General features: G+C 40.0%; 1 pseudogene; it reads left to right on the top strand.

The window, feature by feature from the left end:
- The first annotated feature begins 945 nt into the window (after window positions 1-945).
- Window positions 946-20,870, top strand: LOC137007117 (nuclear factor 7, brain-like; annotated as a pseudogene).
- The last annotated feature ends 6,556 nt before the right edge of the window (window positions 20,871-27,426 follow it).

Raw genomic sequence — 27,426 nt, 5'->3', positions numbered from 1 at the left:
GTCTTTCTGCTGTGAAATCTGCACTGATTTTTATAAAGGAAACATAAGAATAACTTTGATATTGTTAGTTATATTTCAACTGGACTGAACCAGCTCAGGTTTATTTGATTATCCAGACATAATATTTTTAGAAAAATCATGATGATCATCAGGGTTTTGAGGAAGGTTTATTTATTCATCTCTCAATCATCATTGTATTGCATTATATGTTTTAAAGGTACAGATTTTATGGTCACTGAATGTTTTTTCTGAGGTACACTATACCGGTCAAAAGTTTTTGAATAGTACAATTTTTTAATGAGTCTCTCCTGCTCACCAAGGCTTCATTTATTTGATCCAAAATACAGCAAAAACAGTAATATAGTCAAATATTGTTACAATTTAAAATAACTGTTTTCTATTTGAATATATTTTAAAATGTAATGTATTCCTGTGATCAAAGCTGAATTTTCAGCATCATTACTCCAGTCTTCAGTGTCACATGATCCTTCAGAAATCATTAATATGATTTGCTGCTCAAGAAACATTTATTATTATTATCAATGTTGAAAACAGTTGTGTACATTTTTTCAGGATTATTTGAAGTATAGAAAGCTCAAAAGTACAACATTTATCTGAAATATAAAGCTTTGCAACATTATAACTACCATTCAATTTTTCATTTTAATGCAAGTTTTGTTCAAATTTAACCTGAAGAAATCCTGACCTTCATCTTTGAACCAAACGTGATCATAAACTCCACCCTCTTCCAACACTTACCAGGAAGAGACGGACTTATTATTTCTCTTTTCTGTCATACTGACTCTCTTCTCTCTTGACAAAAGCAATAAAGAATCCGCGATCAGTGGAGAATGAAGAGAAACACTTTCAAGAAGGATTTTTGAGGCATTTGTTTCTGAACAGACAGCAGATTTTATGTGATTCTCAAGGTGATTCATTTTTAAAACCGTCGTTCAGAAAGTGAAAGTAAAGTTTATATTGCTGGAGCTCAAACAGTGAAAATGGCTTCACTTTCTGCTGAAGAGCTTTCTTGTCCCGTGTGCTGTGAAATCTTCAAGACTCCTGTTCTTTTATCATGTAGTCACAGTGTCTGTAAAGAGTGTCTTCAACAGTTCTGGAGAACCAAGAAAACTCAGGAGTGTCCTGTCTGCAGGAGGAGATCCTCAAAAGAACATTTTCCAGTTAATCTTGTGTTAAAAACCTTGTGTGAGTCGTTCCTGAAGGAGAGAAATGAGACGAGTTCATCAGGATCTGAGGAGATCTGCAGTTTACACAGTGAGAAACTCAAACTCTTCTGTCTGGAGGACAAACAGCCTGTGTGTTTAGTGTGCAGAGATTCAAAACAACACGACAATCACAAATTCAGACCCATCAGTGAAGTGGTTTCAGCATATAAGGTAAGACAAATGACTCTTGCTTCACATATAAATTACTTGTGAAGGCCAATAATGGTAACCTATTCTCAGAATTTGTCCTCTGCATTTAACCATTCAAGTTAGTGAACACACATCAGGAGTAGTGAACACACATCAGGAGTAGTGAACACACATCAGGAGTAGTGAACACACATCAGGAGTAGTGAACACACATCAGGAGTAGTGAACACACATTAGGAGTAGTGAGTAGTGAACACACATTAGGAGTAGTGAGTAGTGAACACACATCAGGAGTTAGTGAGTAGTGAACACATTAGGAGTAGTGAGTAGTGAACACACATTAGGAGTAGTGAGTAGTGAACACACATTAGGAGTAGTGAGTAGTGAACACACATTAGGAGAAGTGAGTAGTGAACACACATTAGGAGAGGTGAGTAGTGAACACATTAGGAGAGGTGGGTAGTGAACACACATTAGGAGAGGTGAGTAGTGAACACACATTAGGAGAGGTGAGTAGTGAACACACATTAGGAGTAGTGAACACACATTAGGAGTAGTGAACACACATTAGGAGTAGCGAGTAGTGAACACACATTAGGAGCAGTGAACACACATTAGGAGTAGTGAGTAATGAACACACATTAGGAGAGGTGAGTAGTGAACACACATTAGGAGAGGTGAGTAGTGAACACACATAAGGAGAGGTGAGTAGTGAACACACATCAGGAGTAGTGAGTAGTGAACACACATCAGGAGTAGTGAGTAGTGAACACACATTAGGAGAGGTGAGTAGTGAACACACATTAGGAGTAGTGAACACACATTAGGAGTAGTGAACACACATTAGGAGTAGTGAGTAGTGAACATACTTTAGGAGTAGTGAGTAGTGAACACACATTAGGAGTAGTGAGTAATGAACATACTTTAGGAGTAGTGAGTAGTGAACACACATTAGGAGTAGTGAGTAGTGAACACACATTAGGAGAAGTGAGTAGTGAACACACATTAGGAGTAGTGAACACACATTAGGAGTAGTGAACACACATTAGGAGTAGTGAGTAATGAACATACTTTAGGAGTAGTGAGTAGTGAACACACATTAGGAGTAGTGAGTAGTGAACACACATTAGGAGTAGTGAGTAGTGAACATACTTTAGGAGTAGTGAGTAGTGAACACACATTAGGAGTAGTGAGTAGTGAACATACTTTAGGAGTAGTGAGTAGTGAACACACATTAGGAGTAGTGAGTAGTGAACACACATTAGGAGTAGTGAGTAGTGAACATACTTTAGGAGTAGTGAGTAGTGAACACACATTAGGAGTAGTGAGTAGTGAACACACATTAGGAGTAGTGAGTAGTGAACACACATTAGGAGTAGTGAACACACATTAGGAGTAGTGAACACACATTAGGAGTAGCGAGTAGTGAACACACATTAGGAGTAGTGAACACACATTAGGAGTAGTGAGTAGTGAACAGACATTAGGAGTAGTGAGTAGTGAACACACATTAGGAGTAGTGAGTAGTGAACACACATTAGGAGTAGTGAGTAGTGAACACACATCAGGAGTAGTGAGTAGTGAACACACATTAGGAGTAGTGAGTAGTGAACACACATTAGGAGAGGTGAGTAGTGAACACACATTAGGAGTAGTGAACACACATTAGGAGTAGTGAACACACATTAGGAGTAGTGAGTAGTGAACATACTTTAGGAGTAGTGAGTAGTGAACACACATTAGGAGTAGTGAGTAATGAACATACTTTAGGAGTAGTGAGTAGTGAACACACATTAGGAGTAGTGAGTAGTGAACACACATTAGGAGTAGTGAGTAGTGAACACACATTAGGAGTAGTGAGTAGTGAACACACATTAGGAGTAGTGAGTAGTGAACACACATTAGGAGTAGTGAGTAGTGAACATACTTTAGGAGTAGTGAGTAGTGAACACACATTAGGAGTAGTGAACACACATCAGGAGTAGTGAACACACATCAGGAGTAGTGAACACACATTAGGAGTAGTGAGTAGTGAACACACATTAGGAGTAGTGAGTAGTGAACACACATCAGGAGTTAGTGAGTAGTGAACACATTAGGAGTAGTGAGTAGTGAACACACATTAGGAGTAGTGAGTAGTGAACACACATTAGGAGTAGTGAGTAGTGAACACACATTAGGAGAAGTGAGTAGTGAACACACATTAGGAGAGGTGAGTAGTGAACACATTAGGAGAGGTGGGTAGTGAACACACATTAGGAGAGGTGAGTAGTGAACACACATTAGGAGAGGTGAGTAGTGAACACACATTAGGAGTAGTGAACACACATTAGGAGTAGTGAACACACATTAGGAGTAGCGAGTAGTGAACACACATTAGGAGCAGTGAACACACATTAGGAGTAGTGAGTAATGAACACACATTAGGAGAGGTGAGTAGTGAACACACATTAGGAGAGGTGAGTAGTGAACACACATAAGGAGAGGTGAGTAGTGAACACACATCAGGAGTAGTGAGTAGTGAACACACATCAGGAGTAGTGAGTAGTGAACACACATTAGGAGAGGTGAGTAGTGAACACACATTAGGAGTAGTGAACACACATTAGGAGTAGTGAACACACATTAGGAGTAGTGAGTAGTGAACATACTTTAGGAGTAGTGAGTAGTGAACACACATTAGGAGTAGTGAGTAATGAACATACTTTAGGAGTAGTGAGTAGTGAACACACATTAGGAGTAGTGAGTAGTGAACACACATTAGGAGTAGTGAGTAGTGAACACACATTAGGAGTAGTGAGTAGTGAACATACTTTAGGAGTAGTGAGTAGTGAACACACATTAGGAGTAGTGAGTAATGAACATACTTTAGGAGTAGTGAGTAGTGAACACACATTAGGAGTAGTGAGTAGTGAACATACTTTAGGAGTAGTGAGTAGTGAACACACATTAGGAGCAGTGAGTAGTGAACACACATTAGGAGTAGCGAGTAGTGAACACACATTAGGAGAGGTGAGTAGTGAACACACATTAGGAGTAGTGAACACACATTAGGAGTAGTGAACACACATTAGGAGTAGTGAGTAGTGAACATACTTTAGGAGTAGTGAGTAGTGAACACACATTAGGAGTAGTGAGTAGTGAACATACTTTAGGAGTAGTGAGTAGTGAACACACATTAGGAGTAGTGAGTAGTGAACACACTTTAGGAGTAGTGAGTAGTGAACACACATTAGGAGTAGTGAGAAATGAACATACTTTAGGAGTAGTGAGTAGTGAACACACATTAGGAGCAGTGAGTAGTGAACACACATTAGGAGTAGCGAGTAGTGAACACACATTAGGAGAGGTGAGTAGTGAACACACATTAGGAGAGGTGAGTAGTGAACACACATTAGGAGAGGTGAGTAGTGAACACACATTAGGAGAGGTGAGTAGTGAACACACATTAGGAGTAGTGAACACACATTAGGAGTAGTGAACACACATTAGGAGTAGTGAACACACATTAGGAGTAGTGAACACACATTAGGAGTAGCGAGTAGTGAACATACTTTAGGAGTAGTGAGTAGTGAACACACATCAGGAGAGGTGAGTAGTGAACACACATTAGGAGTAGTGAACACACATTAGGAGTAGTGAACACACATTAGGAGTAGTGAACACACATTAGGAGTAGTGAGTAGTGAACATACTTTAGGAGTAGTGAGTAGTGAACACACATCAGCAGCAGTGAGTAGTGAACACACATCAGCAGCAGTGAGTAGTGAACACACATCAGGAGTAGTGAACACACATTAGGAGTAGTGAACACACATTAGGAGTAGTGAACACACATTAGGAGTAGTGAGTAGTGAACATACTTTAGGAGTAGTGAGTAGTGAACACACATTAGGAGTAGCGAGTAGTGAACACACATTAGGAGTAGCGAGTAGTGAACACACATTAGGAGTAGTGAACACACATTAGGAGTAGTGAACACACATTAGGAGTAGTGAACACACATTAGGAGTAGCGAGTAGTGAACATACTTTAGGAGTAGTGAGTAGTGAACACACATCAGGAGAGGTGAGTAGTGAACACACATTAGGAGTAGTGAACACACATTAGGAGTAGTGAACACACATTAGGAGTAGTGAACACACATTAGGAGTAGTGAACACACATTAGGAGTAGTGAGTAGTGAACATACTTTAGGAGTAGTGAGTAGTGAACACACATCAGCAGCAGTGAGTAGTGAACACACATCAGCAGCAGTGAGTAGTGAACACACATCAGGAGTAGTGAGTAGTGAACACACATTAGGAGAGGTGAGTAGTGAACACATATTAGGAGTAGTGAACACATATTAGGAGTAGTGAACACACATTAGGAGTAGTGAGTAGTGAACACACATTAGGAGCAGTGAGTAGTGAACACACATTAGGAGTAGCGAGTAGTGAACACACATCAGGAGCAGTGAGTAGTGAACACACATTAGGAGCAGTGAGTAGTGAACACACATCAGGAGTAGTGAACACACATCAGGAGTAGTGAGTAGTGAACACACATTAGGAGAGGTGAGTAGTGAACACACATTAGGAGTAGTGAACACACATTAGGAGTAGTGAACACACATTAGGAGTAGTGAACACACATTAGGAGTAGTGAGTAGTGAACATACTTTAGGAGTAGTGAGTAGTGAACACACATTAGGAGTAGTGAGTAATGAACATACTTTAGGAGTAGTGAGTAGTGAACACACATTAGGAGTAGTGAGTAGTGAACATACTTTAGGAGTAGTGAGTAGTGAACACACATTAGGAGTAGTGAGTAGTGAACATACTTTAGGAGTAGTGAGTAGTGAACACACATTAGGAGTAGTGAGTAATGAACAAACTTTAGGAGTAGTGAGTAGTGAACACACATTAGGAGTAGTGAGTAGTGAACATACTTTAGGAGTAGTGAGTAGTGAACACACATTAGGAGCAGTGAGTAGTGAACACACATTAGGAGTAGCGAGTAGTGAACACACATTAGGAGAGGTGAGTAGTGAACACACATTAGGAGTAGTGAACACACATTAGGAGTAGTGAACACACATTAGGAGTAGTGAGTAGTGAACATACTTTAGGAGTAGTGAGTAGTGAACACACATTAGGAGTAGTGAGTAGTGAACACACATTAGGAGTAGTGAGTAGTGAACACACTTTAGGAGTAGTGAGTAGTGAACACACATTAGGAGTAGTGAGAAATGAACATACTTTAGGAGTAGTGAGTAGTGAACACACATTAGGAGTAGCGAGTAGTGAACACACATTAGGAGAGGTGAGTAGTGAACACACATTAGGAGAGGTGAGTAGTGAACACACATTAGGAGAGGTGAGTAGTGAACACACATTAGGAGAGGTGAGTAGTGAACACACATTAGGAGAGGTGAGTAGTGAACACACATTAGGAGAGGTGAGTAGTGAACACACATTAGGAGTAGTGAACACACATTAGGAGTAGTGAACACACATTAGGAGTAGTGAACACACATTAGGAGTAGTGAACACACATTAGGAGTAGTGAGTAGTGAACATACTTTAGGAGTAGTGAGTAGTGAACACACATTAGGAGTAGCGAGTAGTGAACACACATTAGGAGTAGTGAACACACATTAGGAGTAGTGAACACACATTAGGAGTAGTGAGTAGTGAACACACATTAGGAGTAGCGAGTAGTGAACACACATTAGGAGTAGTGAACACACATTAGGAGTAGTGAACACACATTAGGAGTAGTGAACACACATTAGGAGTAGTGAACACACATTAGGAGTAGTGAACACACATTAGGAGTAGTGAACACACATTAGGAGTAGCGAGTAGTGAACATACTTTAGGAGTAGTGAGTAGTGAACACACATCAGGAGAGGTGAGTAGTGAACACACATCAGGAGAGGTGAGTAGTGAACACACATTAGGAGTAGTGAACACACATTAGGAGTAGTGAACACACATTAGGAGTAGTGAACACACATTAGGAGTAGTGAACACACATTAGGAGTAGTGAGTAGTGAACATACTTTAGGAGTAGTGAGTAGTGAACACACATCAGCAGCAGTGAGTAGTGAACACACATCAGCAGCAGTGAGTAGTGAACACACATCAGGAGTAGTGAACACACATCAGGAGTAGTGAACACACATCAGGAGTAGTGAACACACATTAGGAGTAGTGAACACACATTAGGAGTAGTGAACACACATTAGGAGTAGTGAACACACATTAGGAGTAGTGAACACACATTAGGAGTAGTGAGTAGTGAACATACTTTAGGAGTAGTGAGTAGTGAACACACATTAGGAGTAGCGAGTAGTGAACACACATTAGGAGTAGTGAACACACATTAGGAGTAGTGAACACACATTAGGAGTAGTGAACACACATTAGGAGTAGCGAGTAGTGAACATACTTTAGGAGTAGTGAGTAGTGAACACACATCAGGAGAGGTGAGTAGTGAACACACATTAGGAGTAGTGAACACACATTAGGAGTAGTGAACACACATTAGGAGTAGTGAACACACATTAGGAGTAGTGAACACACATTAGGAGTAGTGAGTAGTGAACATACTTTAGGAGTAGTGAGTAGTGAACACACATCAGCAGCAGTGAGTAGTGAACACACATCAGCAGCAGTGAGTAGTGAACACACATCAGGAGTAGTGAGTAGTGAACACACATTAGGAGAGGTGAGTAGTGAACACATATTAGGAGTAGTGAACACATATTAGGAGTAGTGAACACACATTAGGAGTAGTGAGTAGTGAACACACATTAGGAGCAGTGAGTAGTGAACACACATCAGGAGCAGTGAGTAGTGAACACACATTAGGAGAGGTGAGTAGTGAACACATCAGGAGTAGTGAGTAGTGAACACACATCAGCAGCAGTGAGTAGTGAACACACATCAGCAGCAGTGAGTAGTGAACACACATCAGCAGCAGTGAGTAGTGAACACACATCAGGAGTAGTGAGTAGTGAACACACATCAGGAGTAGTGAGTAGTGAACACACATCAGGAGTAGTGAGTAGTGAACACACATCAGGAGTAGTGAGTAGTGAACACACATTAGGAGTAGTGAGTAGTGAACACACATCAGGAGTAGTGAGTAGTGAACACACATCAGGAGTAGTGAGTAGTGAACACACATCAGGAGTAGTGAGTAGTGAACACACATCAGGAGTAGTGAGTAGTGAACACACATCAGCAGCATCAGCAGCAGTGAGTAGTGAACACACATCAGCAGCATCAGCAGCAGTGAGTAGTGAACACACATCAGCAGCATCAGCAGCAGTGAGTAGTGAACACACATCAGCAGCATCAGCAGCAGTGAGTAGTGAACACACATCAGCAGCATCAGCAGCAGTGAGTAGTGAACACATCAGGAGTAGCGAGTAGTGAACACACATCAGGAGTAGTGAACACACATCAGCAGCAGTGAGTAGTGAACACTCATTAGGAGTAGTGAGTAGTGAACACACATCATGAGCAGTGAGTAGTGAACACTCATTAGGAGTAGTGAGTAGTGAACACTCATTAGGAGTAGTGAGTAGTGAACACACAGCAGTGGGATCATTTATCAAGCGTGTGTACGCACAGATTTGATCTCAGAGTACGCATAAATCCACGCCAACTTTCATATTTATAGAAACGATCTTTGACGTCAAATAGTGCTTAGAGCCACATCAGGGTCTGAGCAGACGTACACACTTTTCCTTGTCAGATTACTGCAGGTTTTTGGAAATCTAAGCTATTTTTGCAGATCGCCTTTCTAAATGAAAGGATTTGGACAATGACTGGTGATTTCTTAAATGTAAATGACATTAATTATGCATTATTTACAAGCCGGAGAACTGAAACCATTCAGCTGCACGCAAGTTCAAGATCATTTGTGATTTATAGATTTCTCATCTGAAAGAGAGACGTACGCTCATTTTCTGTGTTCATTTTGTGAATTACACGTACGCACAGTTGAGAAATGATCGTAAGATCAAATATAGGGCCGTTTCTATGCAACATTTTATAAATGAAGCCCAATGGCACTTCAATCATTTCCTGACCGTATTGAGAATCGACGCCCCTTTAGCAGCAATAACTGCAGCCGAATGCTTGTGATAACTGGAGATCAGTCTTTCACAGCGCTGTGGGGATTTAGTTCAGGAACACTGGAGGGTTTTTAAGCATGAACTGCCTTTTTAAGGTCCTGCCACATCATCTCAATTGCGTTCAAGTCAGGACTTTCCAAAACATCAGTTGAGCTTTTTTGAGTCGTTCAGAGATTGATTTACTCCTGTGCTTTGAATCATTGACTCGCTGCTTGAGCTTCAACTTACAGACTGAAGATCAGAGATTCTCCTAAAGGAAAATCTGCAAAAGCAAAAAAAAAAAAAAAGGATGCAGTTTCTTTAATGTTGTTGTCACAGATGAGCAGTCACCATCCTCACCACAGTGTCCGGTCTCGTAAGTCTATTGTGTTGTGTTATGTTCATGCCTGTTCCTGTATCTCCCATTGGATTGCCAAGTAAAGACTTATTTGTATGTATCTTCGTTGTGTATTTTCTACACAAGCAACACGTTACAGTTGTTCCTGGTTCTTCTTGATGAAACTCTTCTGGGAAGGTTTGATACTGTGCCCAGTTATTTTCCATTTGGAGATAATGGCTCTCACTGTGATTCTTTGAGTCCAAGAGCCTTTGAAATAGCTTTGCAATTCTGTGCAGACAAATGTATTTCAATCACCTTCATTATTTCTGAAGTTTCTTTCACCTTTGACATAGTGTGTTACTGTTTAAATTGCCCTTATTGTATATGCATGTATTTTGAACACCCAGTAGAAAATATATACATAAATAATGAATCATACTTGATTCTGAAGACCAAATTGGTCCAAATAAATTGGGTACTGTCCCATTTTTATTGGCATTTTTTAAATCCCATTTAGACCTCACAGAGATTTGAGAAGCAATCTTCAGAAGGTTATTCTGCTGTTGTAACGCTGTGGTAATTTGAACCAATTAGTAATTATGGGGGGAAATGCATTTCCACACTGGTACACATAATATCGGATTTTTTTTTTTTTCCTTTTTTCATTTGTTTCAAAAAATGACATTGTCTTTTACAAACTGTACTTTGTGTTTTCTCAGGCTGCCTTTGTTTTATGGTTTTAATTTCTGAATCAATTTAGTATCAGATATACACAAAAACAGAAGAAATCAGTATGAGGGCAAATACTTTTTCACAGCATTTTGGTCATATCACTGTATTCTCTTCTTCTCTTCACTGTAATCTGGTGTTTTATGTGGTTTTGTTCAATTCTAGGAGGAGCTCAATACAGCACTGAAGTCCTTACAAGAGAAACTTCAACACAATGAAAAAATGAAAGGGGAGTTTGAGAAAACAGTTCAACACATCAAGGTGAGGAAACAGAATCAAGAGTCATTTTTATTACAGCTGTAGGATCACTATATACAGTTATGATCTGATATATTTAATATAATGGATTCCAGTTTATTATTTCTGTAAATGACGAACAGTGATCTGCTTCTGGATCCGTTATATGTCGGTATCTGAGTTTATCTCTGATATGAATGATGTGAAGTGTTGATGTGTGTCGATTGAGATGATTGAAGTGAATGTGATTTGATTTCAGTCTCAAGCTGAGCACACTGAGCGTCAGATTAAACAGCAGTTTGAGAAGCTTCATCAGTTTCTCAGAGATGAAGAAGAAGCTACAATCACTGCACTGAGGGAGGAAGAGGAGCAGAAGAAACAGATGCTGAAGGAGAAGCTGGAGGAGATGAACAGACACATCTCAGCTCTTTCACACACAATCAAAGACATGGAGGAGATGATGAAAGCCAATGACGTCTGCTTTCTGAAGGTTTAATTTCAGATCATTGGTTGATCATTGGTTCATTGATTGAGTTCTTGATGATAAATGGTGTGTTTGTTCTGCAGGAGTTTCCAGTCTCAAAGGAAAGGTGAGTGATCTGCTCCTGTCTCTGGTCTCTCTGGTTCTGATCCAAAGCCACTGCAGTTCTGACTCCTGAATGTTCTTCCAGAGTCCAGAGCTCACAGTCGGATCCACAGATGGCTTCTGGAGCTTTGATTCATGTGCCACGTTACTTGGGCAACCTGCCGTTCAGAGTCTGGAAGAAGATGCAAGACATCGTCTAAAACAGTGAGTCTGACTGCAGAAGATCTGAGCTCTCATACATACACTGGAAATGATGGATGGGTGGAGAGATAAAGGTGCTTCATGACACAAACTGATGATAGATAGATAGATAGATAGATAGATAGATAGATAGATAGATAGATAGATAGATAGATAGATAGATAGATAGATAGATAGATAGATAGATAGATAGATAGATAGATAGATAGATAGATGAAGAGTTAGAGAAAAAACTAAAAGAAACTCAAACTACTACATTACCTTGATACTGAAGCCTTTTTCAATAATGCAGTCTAACTGCACGGCCATTGGTTCAAACTGGAAAACTTTTTGAACCAATGACAGCGCGGCAGAGCTGCGCGAGCCTATGGTGATGCAGCGCACCAAGGCCTGCAAAAATGGGTGGGGCGTCTGGCTATATAAGCGAGCATTTCGCCATAGGATTTCAGGTTAATCGACTGTAGCGTCAACCCTGAGTCATACAACCCCATGGTACGGCAGTAAACGCAGTACTCATTCCGTAACTCAGGGAACCAAGGTTACGTTCATAACAGAGTACGTTCCCTTTCGAAACTTCAGTCATACTGCGTATGGGGAACGAGGCATGGGAGGGAATGACTGAACTTATCTTGGACACTAGAGGGGTCCAGAGGATATGTAAGGAGGCCAAAGCCGTCGAACCCTCATGTTACACATGCTAAGAAAGGAGATGGCTCCCTTTAGTAAATGAGCATGATTGACAGGGCTACTGGAGGCCATCAAATCATACTGAAAGGACCCTAGTGTGTAACGCCGGAACGTCCAAGATATAGAACCTGACAAAAGTGGATGGTGAGGACCAGCCAGCCACCTCACAGATGTCCTTGATAGAGACACCACTAGAACAGGCCCACAAGGAAGCCATACTTCTAGTGGAATGGGCTTGTACTCCTATGGGGCAATCGAGGCCCATAGATGAGTAACATAGCACAATAGCGTCCACTATCCAATGTGAAAGCCGCTGCTTTGTGACCGGAAACCCCTTGGTGCAGCTGCCAAAGCAGACGAAGAGCCGATCAGACTGCCAAAATGGCTTTGATCGCTCAATGTAGGTCCTCAATGCCCTATACTGGGACTGAGTCCAACTTATGCTCGTCCGCCGAGGGAGGTAGTGCTGAGAGGGTAATGACCTCTGAATGGAGTCGAGAGCACCTTAGGGACGTAGCCATGCCTGGGTTTCAGGATGACCTTTGAGTCATTAGGCCCAAATTCGAGGCACGCAGGGCTCACAGAGAGGGCCTGCAGGTCAACTACATGCTTAACCAATGCTAAAGTCAGTAGCAGAGCAGTTTTTAGCAACAGGGGCTGAAGGTCAGCTAACCGCAGCATTTCAAAGGGCCTTAGAGCACTCTGAGAGACCGATGCCAGTTCCTCCAGAATGGGGACACCAGGCGAACTTCTGGGTTTCTCTTCATTGATTTGTCTGATGAACTGAGGGATCAGAGTGACTGGGAGAAAAATAGAGGAGGAGGCTGGGCCAGTGCATACCTGTCCTTCAAAAAGAAGATTGGGCAGAGAGAGTTGTCTTCTGAGGTGAAGAGGTCGACCTCTGCCCTCCCAAATATCTCCCAGATTCTGAAAATCATCTGGGGGTGGAGCGTCCACTCGTCTGAGGGGACATTGCTCCGAGATAGCATGTCTGCTCCCAGGTTCAGTTTGCCCAGTATGTGCGATGCTCTTAGCGATCGCAGTCTGGGCAGAGCCCATTCTAAGAGCTGCTTTGCCGGTGCACAAATGCGTCTGGATGAAAGCCCGCCCTGGTGATTTATGTAGGACACCACTGTCATGCTATCCGATCGGACCAAGAGGTGGTGTCCCTTCAGGACCGGCAGAAAGGAGTGAAGGGCTCAACACACTGCTAGCCTCTCCAGGCAGTTGATGTGTAGATGGCTTTCTTTGCTCAACCATGAGCCAAATGCTGGCCTGCCCTCGCACAGCGCGCCTCAATCCATGTTGGACACATCATCCTGGATACCGCCCCTAGGAAAACCTCATGGCTGAACCACTGAGGGTCCTTCCAGGGATTCAGAGCTGTTAAACAGGCCTGATTCACCCTGACATGAAAGGGGCTGTGTCGGCAAGCATGAGGTGGGACCCGAAGGTCTAGCCAGTGCTGCAGAGGCCGCATTCGTAGGGGCAGGCGGAAGACATCAGCCCTAGCATCCTCTGGAAAAGTTTCAGAGGAGATGGGTTCTGGTCCTGATACAAGCCACGAGCTGCTGAATGGCCAGAGCTAGAGACTTAGGGACAGCCCGAGGAGAAGGACTGTATGTTGGTAAGCGACTTGTGAGAGAGCATCCATGCAAACAACAGGGCGGTGCCGGCAAGTAACGCACTTGGAATTCAGCATGTACCACAACCATGTTGTTAGAAGAATATATTCCATGAGTCTCACCTGATAGCTCTAAGGGAGCTAGTCATGGTATATACAGTAGAGCTGTCAGTGGAGCATTCTAGCTGAGCACTGTCAGTGTGGTAACACTGGAAAATACCTTGGTGCAGGAAAAGTGAGACACACGGAACAAACTGGAAGTGCTCACTTACTCCTGTTCACTTGGCCCTTTAACCTGTTTTCCATCTCAGTAGAGTGAGATGGTGCACTGCATCACCATAGGCTCACGCAGCTCTGCCGTGCCATCATTGGTTCAAAAGGTTTTCCAGTTTGAACCAATGGGCATGCAGTTACACTGCGTTGTTGAAAAAGGCTTCAGTATTAAGGTAAAAAGGAGCCCCCCCCCTATGCAGTATGACTGAAGTATCAATAGGGAACAATGAGACACACAGACTAAAGGCACAAGAGACAACAGAATAGGACAGATCAGTTCGAAGACATGACAGTTACAGTTAGAAGACTTACTCTCATAATAATAATATTAACTAGAATGCACATTTCCTGAAGAAAACGTGAGTGGTGCTTGCAGTGGCAAAACTAGGCACTTGGGTGCTAGGGTGTTACTAGGCAGTTGCTAGGGTGTTCTGGATGGATGTTATAGTGTTGCTCGGCAATTGCTAAATTATTCTGGGTGGTTGCTAGGGTGTTATGTGTTGTTGTTAGGCAGTTGCTAGGGTGTTCTGGATGGTTGCTAGGGTGTTGCTAGGAAGTTGCTAAGGTGTTCTGGGTGGTTGCTAGGGTGTTGGTGGTTTCGAGGGTGTTATGAATTGTTGCTAGGCGGTTGCTAAGGTGTTCTGGATGGTAAAGTGTTCTGAAATTGCTATGGTGTTCTGGGTGGTTGCTAGGGTGTTATGTGTTGTTGGGCAGTTGTTATGGTGTTCTGGATGGTTGCTAGGGTGTTGCTAGGAAGTTGCTAAGGTGTTCTGGGTGGTTGCTAGGATGTTGTTGGTGGTTTAGCGGGTGTTATGAGTTGTTGCTAGGCGGTTGCTGAGGTGTTCTTGGTGGTTGCTATGGTGTTGCTAGGCAGTCGCTAGAGTATCCTGGATGGATGCTAGGATGTCGCTAGACCATTGCTAAGTTATTATGGGTGGTCTCTAGATGTTACCAAATGGTTGCCAGGGTGTAATGAGTTGTTACTAGGCAATTGCTAAGGTGTTCAGGGCAGTTGTTAGATTGTTGTTAAGGTAATCTAGGTGGTTGGTAGGGTGTTGCTTGGCGGTTGCTAGGGTGTTCTTGGTGGTTGCTATGATGTTGCTAGGTGGTTGGGAGTTGTCACAGGTGGTTAATATGGAGTTTTTATACAGTTCTTAACATGTTTTCAGTCTGATTTAACATTTAGCTAATCACTATTACCATGTAGCTATTCACTGCTAACATGTATAACATGTTGAAAGTCAACCCCATGTCCCAATATTCTACAATGTTCTAATGCAAAGATATAGGTCTTAGTGAAAGGTTGCGAGGTTAATTTGTTTGATTGCTAGGGAGTGACTTGGCAGCTGCCAATCATGATACTTCAAAGGCTGCTTGTCAGTATGAAGAATATAAAGCATCCCCAATGTTTCTGACTTTCAGATTTGAAGATATCCCTCTTTGTGTTTCAGTTGCTATTGTGCTTGACAGTGTTTGCTTGGGAGTGGCTAGGAAGTGTTGAAGGTGATTCGTGATTGGCTATTTGCTGCCCAGAGTCAAACAAGACCCTCATGTTTCTATGAAACTTCCATCCAAAGACATTCCCTTTTGATCTCTTTGAATGGAAGTATATGGAACTTGTTGCTAGGGCATGGCTTGATAGCTTCACAATGATCCTGAGACACTGATTGGTTGCCTGAGTTAAATGAGCCCACCACTTTGTCTCTATAGAGTCATGACCAATACAAAATCCCTATGGAAGTTATTATGTGATCAGGATGGTCATTCCCTTCACCATAGTGTGTCAATGGAGCACATTTGGGCGGCTCTTACACCCCAGGGGTACAACTCAACTCTCTTTGAAGTTCCTCTCAAAGTCTATGGGACTGTTTTTCCCGCCAGGGGAACATCGTACACCTGATCGCTTATAAAAGTCACAGCACAACTTCATCTTTCAGACTCACTAATAATTCCTCAAGTCTCATATTTAGTGAGTGAAACACAACAGACAGTGAGAATAAACTGAGTTTATTCCAACTGTGTTGGGTTCACTCTTGATCATTATATGAACAATAAAAGCATCTGTTGATTGTGTCTCATCAGCTCCTGTGATTCTGGATCCAAACACTGCAGATCCACATCTCGTCCTGTCTGATGATCTGACCAGTGTGAGATACAGCTGGAAAAAACAACCTCTTCCTGACAATCCAGAGAGATTTAACCTCTATCCCTGTGTTCTGGGATCAGAGGGTTTTAACTCAGGAACACACTGCTGGGATGTGGAGGTTAAAGAGAGTTCAGTCTGGATTCTTGGAGTAACTACAGCATCAAACCAGAGGAAGGGATGGGATTTCTTCAGCACTGATGTCTGGAGTGTGTCGTATGGATGGATTGTAGGTCCTAGTTCTAGTTTTCGTGTCAAACAGAAGCTTGATCGTGTGAGAGTGAATCTGGACTATGACAGAGGAACGGTGTCATTCTCTGATCCTGTAACTAACACACATCTACACACAATCACAACCACCTTCACTCACACACTCTTTCCAGTCTTCTGTACTCTTGACTCTCTCAGGATCTTACCGGTCAATAGTCAGTAATCGTTACTCCTGTAGGTCTGGATCTTCCTGCTTTCATCATGTTTCCAATATTTAATCCAGATCACATGAGTAAGAGTGCTGTTGATCTGAATATCAGTACGGTGGCTGTGATTGGGCCGTGATGATCACATGACTGATATCAGGGCTGCATTCAGCCCTGACAAACATTGCAAAACGTTTTTTAAATGGAAACGGTGGTGTGTTGAACCAGAGATTGTATATAATAGGGAGATGATCTCTTACCATTGGAGAAAGCGTAACGGCTAACTTAATCACGTGCGGCACCTCTCAGCCTATCGTGTAATGGCAGTGACGTCAGGCGCAACATTCCCTAGTCTGCCTTCTCTTAAAAAAAATACATTTTTATTAAGATAAATCTACATATAGTTCCCAACGAAAGTATAGTTTAGTGTAAAACATGCTGAAGATTAGCAAACAGGCTGTCAATTAATTAAATGATTAGCTATTTCCCCACAAAAGCTGTTTAATCAGTATAGTGAAGCCTCTCATCTAGTGACATAAATTCAAAAAACAGCCTCTGGGCTCTTTCCCTGCGTACCGCCAGGGGTGGGGCATTAGCGTTAGCCGGTATGCTTTTTTAGCTAAAGGTTGCAGGCTTGCCTTCCAGCAAAGAATATACACTAACAAGAAGCATTACTCAATAGAATTCCATTGCAACACCGGCGTCCAGCAGCGGCCCTGCGTTTCCGCCATTTTGTGGTGAAAGCGACTTGTTAGTTCACTAGTTTCTATGGCAATATCAGCTGCTTTGTTAAAATGTACATTAAAGCTTAAATCCAACCTGAATGATGACAACACAGAATAAAATACTATCACTAGTGATCATCAAATCCTTTTTACAGTTTATTTTACAGACTTTGTGTTTAAGTCTTCCACTTTTTTCACAAAACCTTTGCTCTCTAGACACCCAGCCAGTTTGGGTTAAAATTCTTTAAAAGATCTTGTATTAGCATTATAAACACAGAATTAATACCAACATATGAAATTAAATTAAGGAAATGCATCAGAAAAATTGGGAATGTTGGACAATAAATATATGAATATAACGGCTTGATTTTGCAGTGTTGTCTAATGTCCGTTAAAGCAAAAGGGTGATCCATTAAAGTGATCCATTAAAACGTACAATATAGCCTATTTCAATTCAGACCTAGTGATATTATTACTATTACTCCACTAGGTCTGAAATATATTGTTCGCTGCAAACATGATGATCTTAGATTTATTAATTATTAATTTACTATTAATAAATGTGTAAAGTTGCATAAAATGGAAATTACTCAATAGCTAAGTATGTTACATGGTTGTATATTCCACAACTGGTAAAATAAAACATATATAAGACAATACAACATTTACTGTAGGAGCCATGGAATTTACTGATTACTTAATTTAAAAAACTGTTCTATTGCGCTTCTGATTTGACACTGAAATTTGCTGATTTTGGGGGCGTAAGATGTGAAGGATTATATGGTCCAGTATTTTCACCCCATAATGGCGGCCGCGCTACCGGAGCGTCATCTAGTGGCCAAAAAGTATCAAAGTGTCGCCTATTGGGTTCTAAGCTCTTTCCCTGCATCTCAATCAGCTCCCTAGTTCAGTAGTCAGGGCACTGATCAGGGAATAAGCCACATTCATTTACATTATATACTGATTCACGACCTAGGGAGCTAGGGAGCTGATTGAGACGCAGGGTTTGCTTCCAGTGGCTTTGGTTGAACACCCCGTTCTGATGACGCAAGAGTTGCAACTATTCCTGCGTCTCAATCAGCTCCCTAGCTCCCTAGGTCGTGAATCAGTAGTATATCATGAAAGTGAATGTGGCCGACTCCCTGATCAGTGCTGTAGCGTCTGGAGAGATCAAACACAATTGTAAAAGGCATTACCCATGCAGACCTTATTAGTGGCATTATTCCCTGATCATCAGGTCTGGCTCCCCCACTGAGCGCTATCACCCCATCTGACCCATGTGCTCTTTACACACATTTCAAAGACATTTAGGAGACAGGCCACTAGAACCAGACATTGTCTATAAAACTGGATTCTTTGCCATTAATTCATTGACAACCTTGTCTAAATGAATGAACATGCATTTCCCCAGTACATCTTGTGTATTAATAATGTTTGTATATTGTTCTTTCAAATGTTGTATAGTGTTATGAATGCCTGAAAGTTGGAACTATGAGATAATGTATTTCAGCTAGGTGATGTTTAATATCAAATTACTCCTTGTTTAATGACTCACAATTTGGTGGACATCACCATACCATAGAATGCATTGTATGTTTGTTATATTTATCAGAGTATAAATGGACACAAACTTTCAAACGAACTCCCCCATGCAAGTTAATTCACTGTCAAAGGAAATCCCCCGCCAGAGGATTGCACCTTTCTCATTGGTCAAGCCAAGATTTGAAGGTGTTGACTGTCTGGAGAGTTCAAAAGCCTCCACAAAAATCACACTCAGTATTTTTTTTGTTTGTTTTTTTTTGTTTGTGCTTTTAGACTTGTAGTTCTTCACTTTGTTCCTGTTGATATAACGAGGGCCACCCGGCCCAAGCCGGGCTGGTAGGCCTCCATTTCACTTCAAGCCATGCACAACTGCAGCGACCACAAAAGAGTCAAATTAAAGGTGCTAAAGAGGATCTTTTCGTCGACTGAGAAACCAAAAACTGTTAGTGAGTTTTTGAAATGAGCGCATGCGTAAGAACAGCCCCCCTCCTTCACAGCTCATTTTGAGGGAACGCCTCCCAAAACTCGTGCAGGAGTATTGGAACACGAGTGTTTACCACCGGCATTCGCTGTGTCGTGTTAGTGGATTCATTATGTCGGACTCACCGCAGGTAATAATCTGCAGTTGTTACTCCTGTCTGCTGACAAAAACATTGCATGCGGCGCCTGTGGAGTGTGGAAAGTTACTGGAGCGCGCAGCCGTGCTCGTCTCTCACAAGGAACGTCATGGCAGTGATTGACAAGCCAGAGGGCCAATCGTTTACGCTGATGTTTTTAAGGCCCTACCTCGTGCACAGATGATGTATATTAATATTATTCCTTTCAGTGCACCTAATAAATAGTCTTTTATCAGTTAGTAAAGACAGTTTCAAATAATATTGCAAAAATATATAAAACAAAACATCCTCTTTAGCACCTTTAACAGCGCAAAGTTTGTCTTCATTTTCTTCATCAACGCCAAAGATATTGATTACAACTTCCACGCCAGCGGACCAAACCATCAAGGATTTTCTCCTGAGCCCACAGATCCGGACAGCTAAGGCATTTGAACACTAAAAGGCAGTTTAGTATTAAGATTGTGAACCCCTTTTAATAAAGGTGCTTTAAAGTATGGTGGTTCATCCAGCAACTGTTAATTTACTCTTTCCGTTGTTTCATTCCCCTGTTATGATATGGTTCAAAATTCATTTTCCACTCTCTCACTGCGTGAATGGTATGTTGTTTGTGTTTGTTAGTTTAGTTATGTGCTTGTGATTTAATTAAATAAATAACGATTAAATAACGAGTTGACTAATTATTAAAGTAATAATATCATTAAATGACTAATATCATTAAAGTGCCCTAACTACTGAACTAGGGAGCTGATTGAGACACACAGTATGGCAGCTGAGAAGGCCATTCTTTGTGTTCTTTTTGAAGAATGTTCGGAGCCTGATGAAATCGGTATAAATACGTGTTTAATACTGCAAAATATGCTCGATGTTACAGTCACTGCCCTTGACGAATAAAAGAGAACATCCCAATCGAGTGTAGGGATTTGTGGAAACTGTGGTTCCTAATTATTGTGATCCAACATTTGCCTTTATGTTTATGAAAGCTTATTAAAGTATCACTCCACAATACAAAAGCAAAATATATTAGTATTTTTATGTTTCATTAATCGGTTCCAAACCTGGAAACCACAGCAAAACGTTGCACACCAGTTGAACGAGCTTGAACGTGCCCCAGCACTACAGCAACACTCACACTCTCATAATGATTTAATACAACAGATCAATACACAACAAGTTTATTTCATTAGAGTTTAGAAGAAGTTTAAAAAGCACTTTACACAATAAGAACAATTATTAGACCATTTTAGATTAATAACCATTTACCTATATACAGTACAGTCCAAAAGTTTGGAACCACTAAGATTTTTAATGTTTTTAAAAGAAGTTTCGTCTGCTCACCAAGGTTACATTTATTTAATTAAAAATACAGTAAAAAACAGTAATATTGTGAAATATTATTACAATTTAAAATAACTGTGTACTATTTAAATATATTTGACAAAGTAATTTATTCCTGTGATGCAAAGCTGAATTTTCAGCATCGTTACTCCAGTCTTCAGTGTCACATGATCCTTCAGAAATCATTCTAATATGCTGATTTGCTGCTCAAGAAACATTTATGATTATTTTCAATGTTGAAAACAGTTGTGTACTTTTTTTTTCAGGATTCCTTGATGAATAGAAAGTTCAAAAGAACAGCATTTATCTGAAATACAAAGCTTCTGTAGCATTATACACTACCGTTCAAAAGTTTGGGGTCAGTAAGAATTTTTATTTTTATTTTTTTTGAAAAGAAATTAAAGAAATGAATACTTTTATTCAGCAAGGATGCATTAAATCAATCAAAAGTGGCAGTAAAGACATTTATAATGTTACAAAAGATTAGATTTCAGATAAACACTGTTCTTTTGAACTTTCTATTCATCAAAGAATCCTGAAAAAAAATATTGTACACAAATATTTTGTACAATTGTACACATTAAATGTTTCTTGAACAGCAGATCAGCATATTAGAATGATTTCTGAAGGATCATGTGACACTGAAGACTGGAGTAACGATGCTGAAAATTCAGCTTTGCCATCACAGGAATAAATTACTTTGTGAAATATATTCAAATAGAAAACTGTTATTTTAAATTATAATAATATTTCACAATATTACTGTTTTTACTGTATTTTTAATTAAATAAATGTAGCCTTGGTGAGCAGATGAAACTTCTTTTAAAAACATTAAAAATCTTAGTGGTTCCAAACTTTTGGACTGTACTGTATATATATATATATATATATATATAACCTAATTCTACATAGTTTTACTGAATTTGTAAATGAATAATTGTTTATTTGAGTTTAACTGATCATTTGTTAATTTAAGCTCATGGATATAAACAATAAACACTTTTATTATTTACGGATCTGATTCTGAAAAACAAAGTCAAAGTTTCTGTGATTCACTGAAATCTCTGAGATAGACTGAGTTTCAGAACAGAATTTGATGAAAATTGAGTGTTGATGATGTCATAGACTGTAAAAAACATGGAAGACGCTCCTCCACTCTCTTCCATTGTGGAAAAGTGAAGCTTCCATTGGGATATTGGGATATGACATCTTGTGCTGTTTCAGAACCTGAAATAAAAAACATTTATGAAATAAACATTAATGGAAATGTAGTTATGGAAATTATGGAAAAGTTAAAGCTTCAATCTCATTCTGAAAAAAGTCTGTTAGTGCCTCAGTGACTACTTCACTCAGAGAAGCTGTCAATCACAGCTGTCAATCATGACGTCACATCCTGTTTTATAGCATCAAATAACTAAAAACAAAATTATTTAAAAAAAAACAAACAAATAAACACTTGAACTTCAGTGAAAACAACATAAAATGACATAAAACATCTATGGAAATAAAATACATTTTTAAGTGTAATTTAATTAATTACACAAGTTTTTCTCACCCGTTTAATTACATGGAGAGGGCGGGGTTTATGACCTATACTGGGACCAACCACCCGGAGACGATCGAGACGCTTCGGCTTCACTTTTCAGGATTTGTTCATGTTTGGTTTGTGTCTCAATAGTTGAAAATTCCTGAATTCAAAACATTTCAGCACATTTAAGAAATAAACTCTGTTTAACTAATAATGCTGATGTGATTCAGTCAGCTTTCTGATTAAACTTATTTTTATTACAGTTTTTATTACCATTTCACAGAATCTGAATTTCATTATTGTTTATTTTGAATAATTAGTGTTTGAACCAGTTAATGCAGTGAATGAGAGTCATAAATATTCTGATCTGTTCAGATCTCAATGTGTTTCTCCTTCAGTCTCTTTCTGTATCAATACACAAGTGTTTTAGTGAAACACTTATCTTTGGATATAGAGGTGAAGTTATACTGTCTCAGGGTTCTTTAGTGCAATAAAATCTGTCTTTGTGTAGGCTGTGTTTGTTAGAAATAGCTTGAATTGAACAGGGTTAACGTCACATAAACCCTGAACTCTTGGTTGATTAACCCAAACCTTCATTACTCGAGGTGTGCTGGTTCCAAAAACACGTCCGGGAGTAAGTTCAGTCAACCCAGAGTATGTTCCCGGTTAACACACAAGACATTCTCAACGAATCGATGATTCACCATGGAAACAGATGCTAAGAAAAGAAATTCACCATTCTACTTTCTCCTTCTTCTTCTGTTGTTTAATGGCGATTTACATAACCTACTTAGTGCACATCACCACCTATTTGGTGGTTGTGCAATCATTTTTTCAATCTTTTTAATTATATTGTTTGTTTGATGCTAATCAGTGGCATAGGCAGAATTTTATTTTTGGCAGGCAAAAGAGAGCGTGCACTTTCACGTAGTGTCCTATAGTGCATATATGTAGTGCCCTAGGCAATTGTGTGCTTTACGTGGTGGGTAAACACATTTACATTTACATTTATGCATTTGGCAGACGCTTTTATCCAAAGCGACTTACATTGCATTATACTATACATTTGTATCTGAGTATGTGCAATCCCTGGGATCGAACCCATGACCTTGGCATTGCTAGTGCCATGCTCTAACCACTGAGCTACAGGAAAGCTACTGCATCAAAGATACGCCAGGTTCAACTTGTATGAAGTTCAGCTGCGTTTGCAGTATTTCACATTTATATATTTTTGTATATATTTTTTATAGTTTTCATATGATTTTATATAATTTTATTTATTAGTTTGATAAATTGTAGGGAAAACACCCTAGGAAGTAAAATTAGCTCAAATGAATAAAGAGTTGTTTAGATTACGACCGAGCAACTGATTCGTCCAGTGTTCATTTGCTCGAGCCGTAATAAGCTCTTGTAACGGATATAAATATCCAACAATCGTGAAAACACTGATTAGAGCACGGTAACTTGAAATCGACAGTTTAAGACATTAAATCATAAAGCACATAATACAAGACACTTTCTTTTTAAAATCTACAAGAGATTTTATTTATTCTAACACAAACTAATCTAACACAAAGGCACGCACATACACACACACACACACATTCATACGCGTTGCAGTAAGAAGGAAATGAGAGAGAAAGAGTTTTGAGAGAGAGAGAGAGAGAGAGGGAGAGAGAGAGTGATCTGATTAACCGAATTCCTATCAATGCATTTCAAAGACCCGAACGAACCATGAATCATTCATTTCATTCACCAGTTCAGTTTTCATCTGGAGGTACTTGCTTGCGTTGACTTAAAGGTGAATTTCCCTCGTCGTGCAGAGAAGGGTTTCCCAAGTCGATGATTGGTCCAGATCAGGTCCGTGTGGAACAATGAAAGGAAGTCTCTTTGTCGCGGGAGTTGAAGCGGCAAAAGTCGTTGGTTGAACTTTGCGGCGAAACTTAGGACACAAGACTTTCAGCGGTAAAGGAGAATTAAGTAAAAGAAAAGAAAAGTGAGTGAAGGTTGGATGGCTTGAATGAGCGGCTTGTCTGTTCTTCTTGTTACTCCATTGTTCTTGATATTTGTCTTGGCTTCTCTTCCCAGAACTAACCAACTCCAGTTCGTTTACTAACCAACTTCCCGTTCGCTATCTTGCAATATGATCATTTAAACTTAGTTGTTTGTCACACCTCTGAGGAGTCCTGGCCAATCAGACATTGTCCTGTTTCAAGAGGGCCTTCCTCTCTGGCCCCAATAAAACATAAGTGTCACATCCTGGTCTGTCTCTGCTTTAGCAGAGAGTGCCATTTTAACATAATTTCTATTAACTGGAATATGATACATTTTAAACAGATTTCATTCAGGCCATGATTTAAGAAAGATGAAAAGAAATAAATCCAAATAAGGCATACTTTCAGTCATTCAGTCAAGAGTTAACATATTTACATGAATTGTGAGTGTTCTAAAGCCTAACTGTTTACAGGTAGTACTTGTGGACACATAATGCAAAATGTATGTAGTTAAAAGATGTTTGATAAGTCCATTAAAATTGTTGGAACAATTTTGAAGCAGTTTTATTTGTTCAGCAGTCTCTTTGGCTTTCCTGTGAAGTAAGGAAACAAAAGGGTCTGCATTGTCTCTCTGTTTCTTTGCTCTGATGATCAAAGAAACTTTGTCTTCTTGGGTGACCCTTTGGTATGTCGCTTCTCCTGCTATCAGGAAGCATGTGTCGTAAAAGTAATCAGCCTGGCTTTATCTGCAGACGGGCCGGAGCCGGAACCTTTATTCTAAATTAGAAATATGTTTTGAAAGAATCATCTGAATGATTCATTTGTCTGTTTCGTCCACAGTTCCTACAAAATACACACATAATATCGCTGTTTGTTTAATACAGTATCTCTTCAGTTTAAACCATAAACACATGCTGTCCACTCAAGGGGACATCTGAATAATTTTAAAATAAAACACTTACTAGAAAAAATAAATAAAAAATTCATATTGTAGCAGTGTGAAGTATACCCTCGGTTGTTAATTGGGTGATGTCATGTAAAAACAGTGAACCTATCAGGACCGGAGAGTTATGGTATAAAATGGGAGGGCTTTGGTTACCTGGGATGCATTGTCATCCTTTATGGGAGTTCGCCATTTAATGTAGTTCCAAACGTAGGTTCGGGAGGAGCCTAAACATTCAGTCCTGTCAATCATCATTATGACTGTATAAAAGCAGCAGTCACTGCATCATCCCAGCGACCATTCTTCCAGCATCCCTCCAACTCCCCATCCTCCTCTATTTCTCTTATTCTCCCTCTAAGCAGTGCTGTTATAAGGGGGTTTAACTTGGAGCTGTTTGTTTTACCATTGACCATTCAGACTGATGAATGGTCAGGCGAACTTGTAAATGATCGGAATTATGTTTGGTGTGCCATCCCTGCTTCATGCTGAAGCGCGTAGGCTGCCCCCAGTTTCAGGTTTGTACATCTGTTTTAGGGAGGATTCTTCAGGGGATGTTTATTTGCAGAGTTTTTATGTGTAGTTTGTCAACGAACAACTAGCTGCACGTTATGATCAGCGACTACGCATAGTACCGTGCTGTGAACATATCCTGGTATGTACGAGAGTCAGTTGCTTTTTTTGTTTTGTTTTTTAATTTGTGATTCTGCTGTTTTGTTTGGCAGGTTGATTTACATGCCCAAGGGTTTCATCGCTGTATTATGCGATGGAATGCACGTGTAGCGAATTAACTCAAAGGGGAAATATTAATAATTGTTCATAACTCAATATGATTATTAATTATAATTAATTATGAATATGTAAATCTGTTAATCAGATTAACTGGATATAGCTACATTAAGCTTAATATTACAATCAATTAACCTGTTGTCCAGTGAACACTCAGTGTTGATTGTTTATTAATTCTAAGAAATGTTCATTTCCAGGTTATGGAAAAATAACATTCTTATACCGTGCTACTTAGAGCATGTAGTTAGGATCTAAATCACTTAATAGGCAATTTATTAGCAGACGGAGTCAGAACCAAACATGTATTGTGCACAATCTTTATTAACTAACTCACAAACACATAACTAAACTAACAAACACATAACATAACATTCATAGGTCACACACATACATAGGTAAGAATGAGTAATGATAGAGTTGAACCGGAAGAGGTACTGTTACTAGAGCTATGGGAAAAAGTCAAAGGCAATCTGGAAAAGAATCATCAGTTTCCTCAGTAATAAAACACTTTTGCTGACAAAGGTAAGTTTTACAAATCAATACTAAATACTGTTTAGTGTTCAAATGTACAATACTTGCAAGATGCCTTTAGGCTGAGGAGCATCGGATCTACCATCTGAGGAGAGATCTTGAGGATTCAGTCCGAAGTTGTTGCCAGTATCTTCTGCGTTGGATGGAGTACTATGAAACAACTTATAGATGAGCCCATGGTTTGGTTGTAGGCCGAGGCACAGCAGGCCTCCAGGACTTGGCCTGGAGAAGCCTGCAGCAAAGAGGTCCGTTCAGTCGTCCAGAAGCAAGGAGAAGAGAGGGAGTGGCATTGTTCTCTAGCTTTTAACCTCTGGTCGAAGTCCAACCTCTTAAAGTTGATGTAGCCAATGAAGGTGTTGTATTTCCGGGTGACAACACACCTCCTGTCAGGGCTTTTATGACCAAGAAAGATTAACAAGCTGTGTTTTTGAATAAGAACTATTAAAGATTCTTGTAATACTGATGTGTTGCACAGGTATGGACATACCGCATACACAAGCATTTAAATTTTTCCGATACGAACTCATAGACACTAAACATGGCATGATTGAAGTTACTTTAAATGTATCATAAAACATACACATACATACGTGAATACAATGATTGTAATACAGCAACGGTAATAATGGATACCATTTCCTGGGAATGTGCATGTTCATTTATAGAATAGTTTGTCTATACATTAATGCAAGAGAGTCTG

The sequence above is a fragment of the Chanodichthys erythropterus genome, chromosome 18 (genome assembly GCF_024489055.1).
Source record: "Chanodichthys erythropterus isolate Z2021 chromosome 18, ASM2448905v1, whole genome shotgun sequence".
Classification (NCBI taxonomy): domain Eukaryota; kingdom Metazoa; phylum Chordata; class Actinopteri; order Cypriniformes; family Xenocyprididae; genus Chanodichthys; species Chanodichthys erythropterus.
Note: the sequence above shows the minus strand (reverse complement) of the source record. Positions and strands in the feature narration are given on the sequence as shown.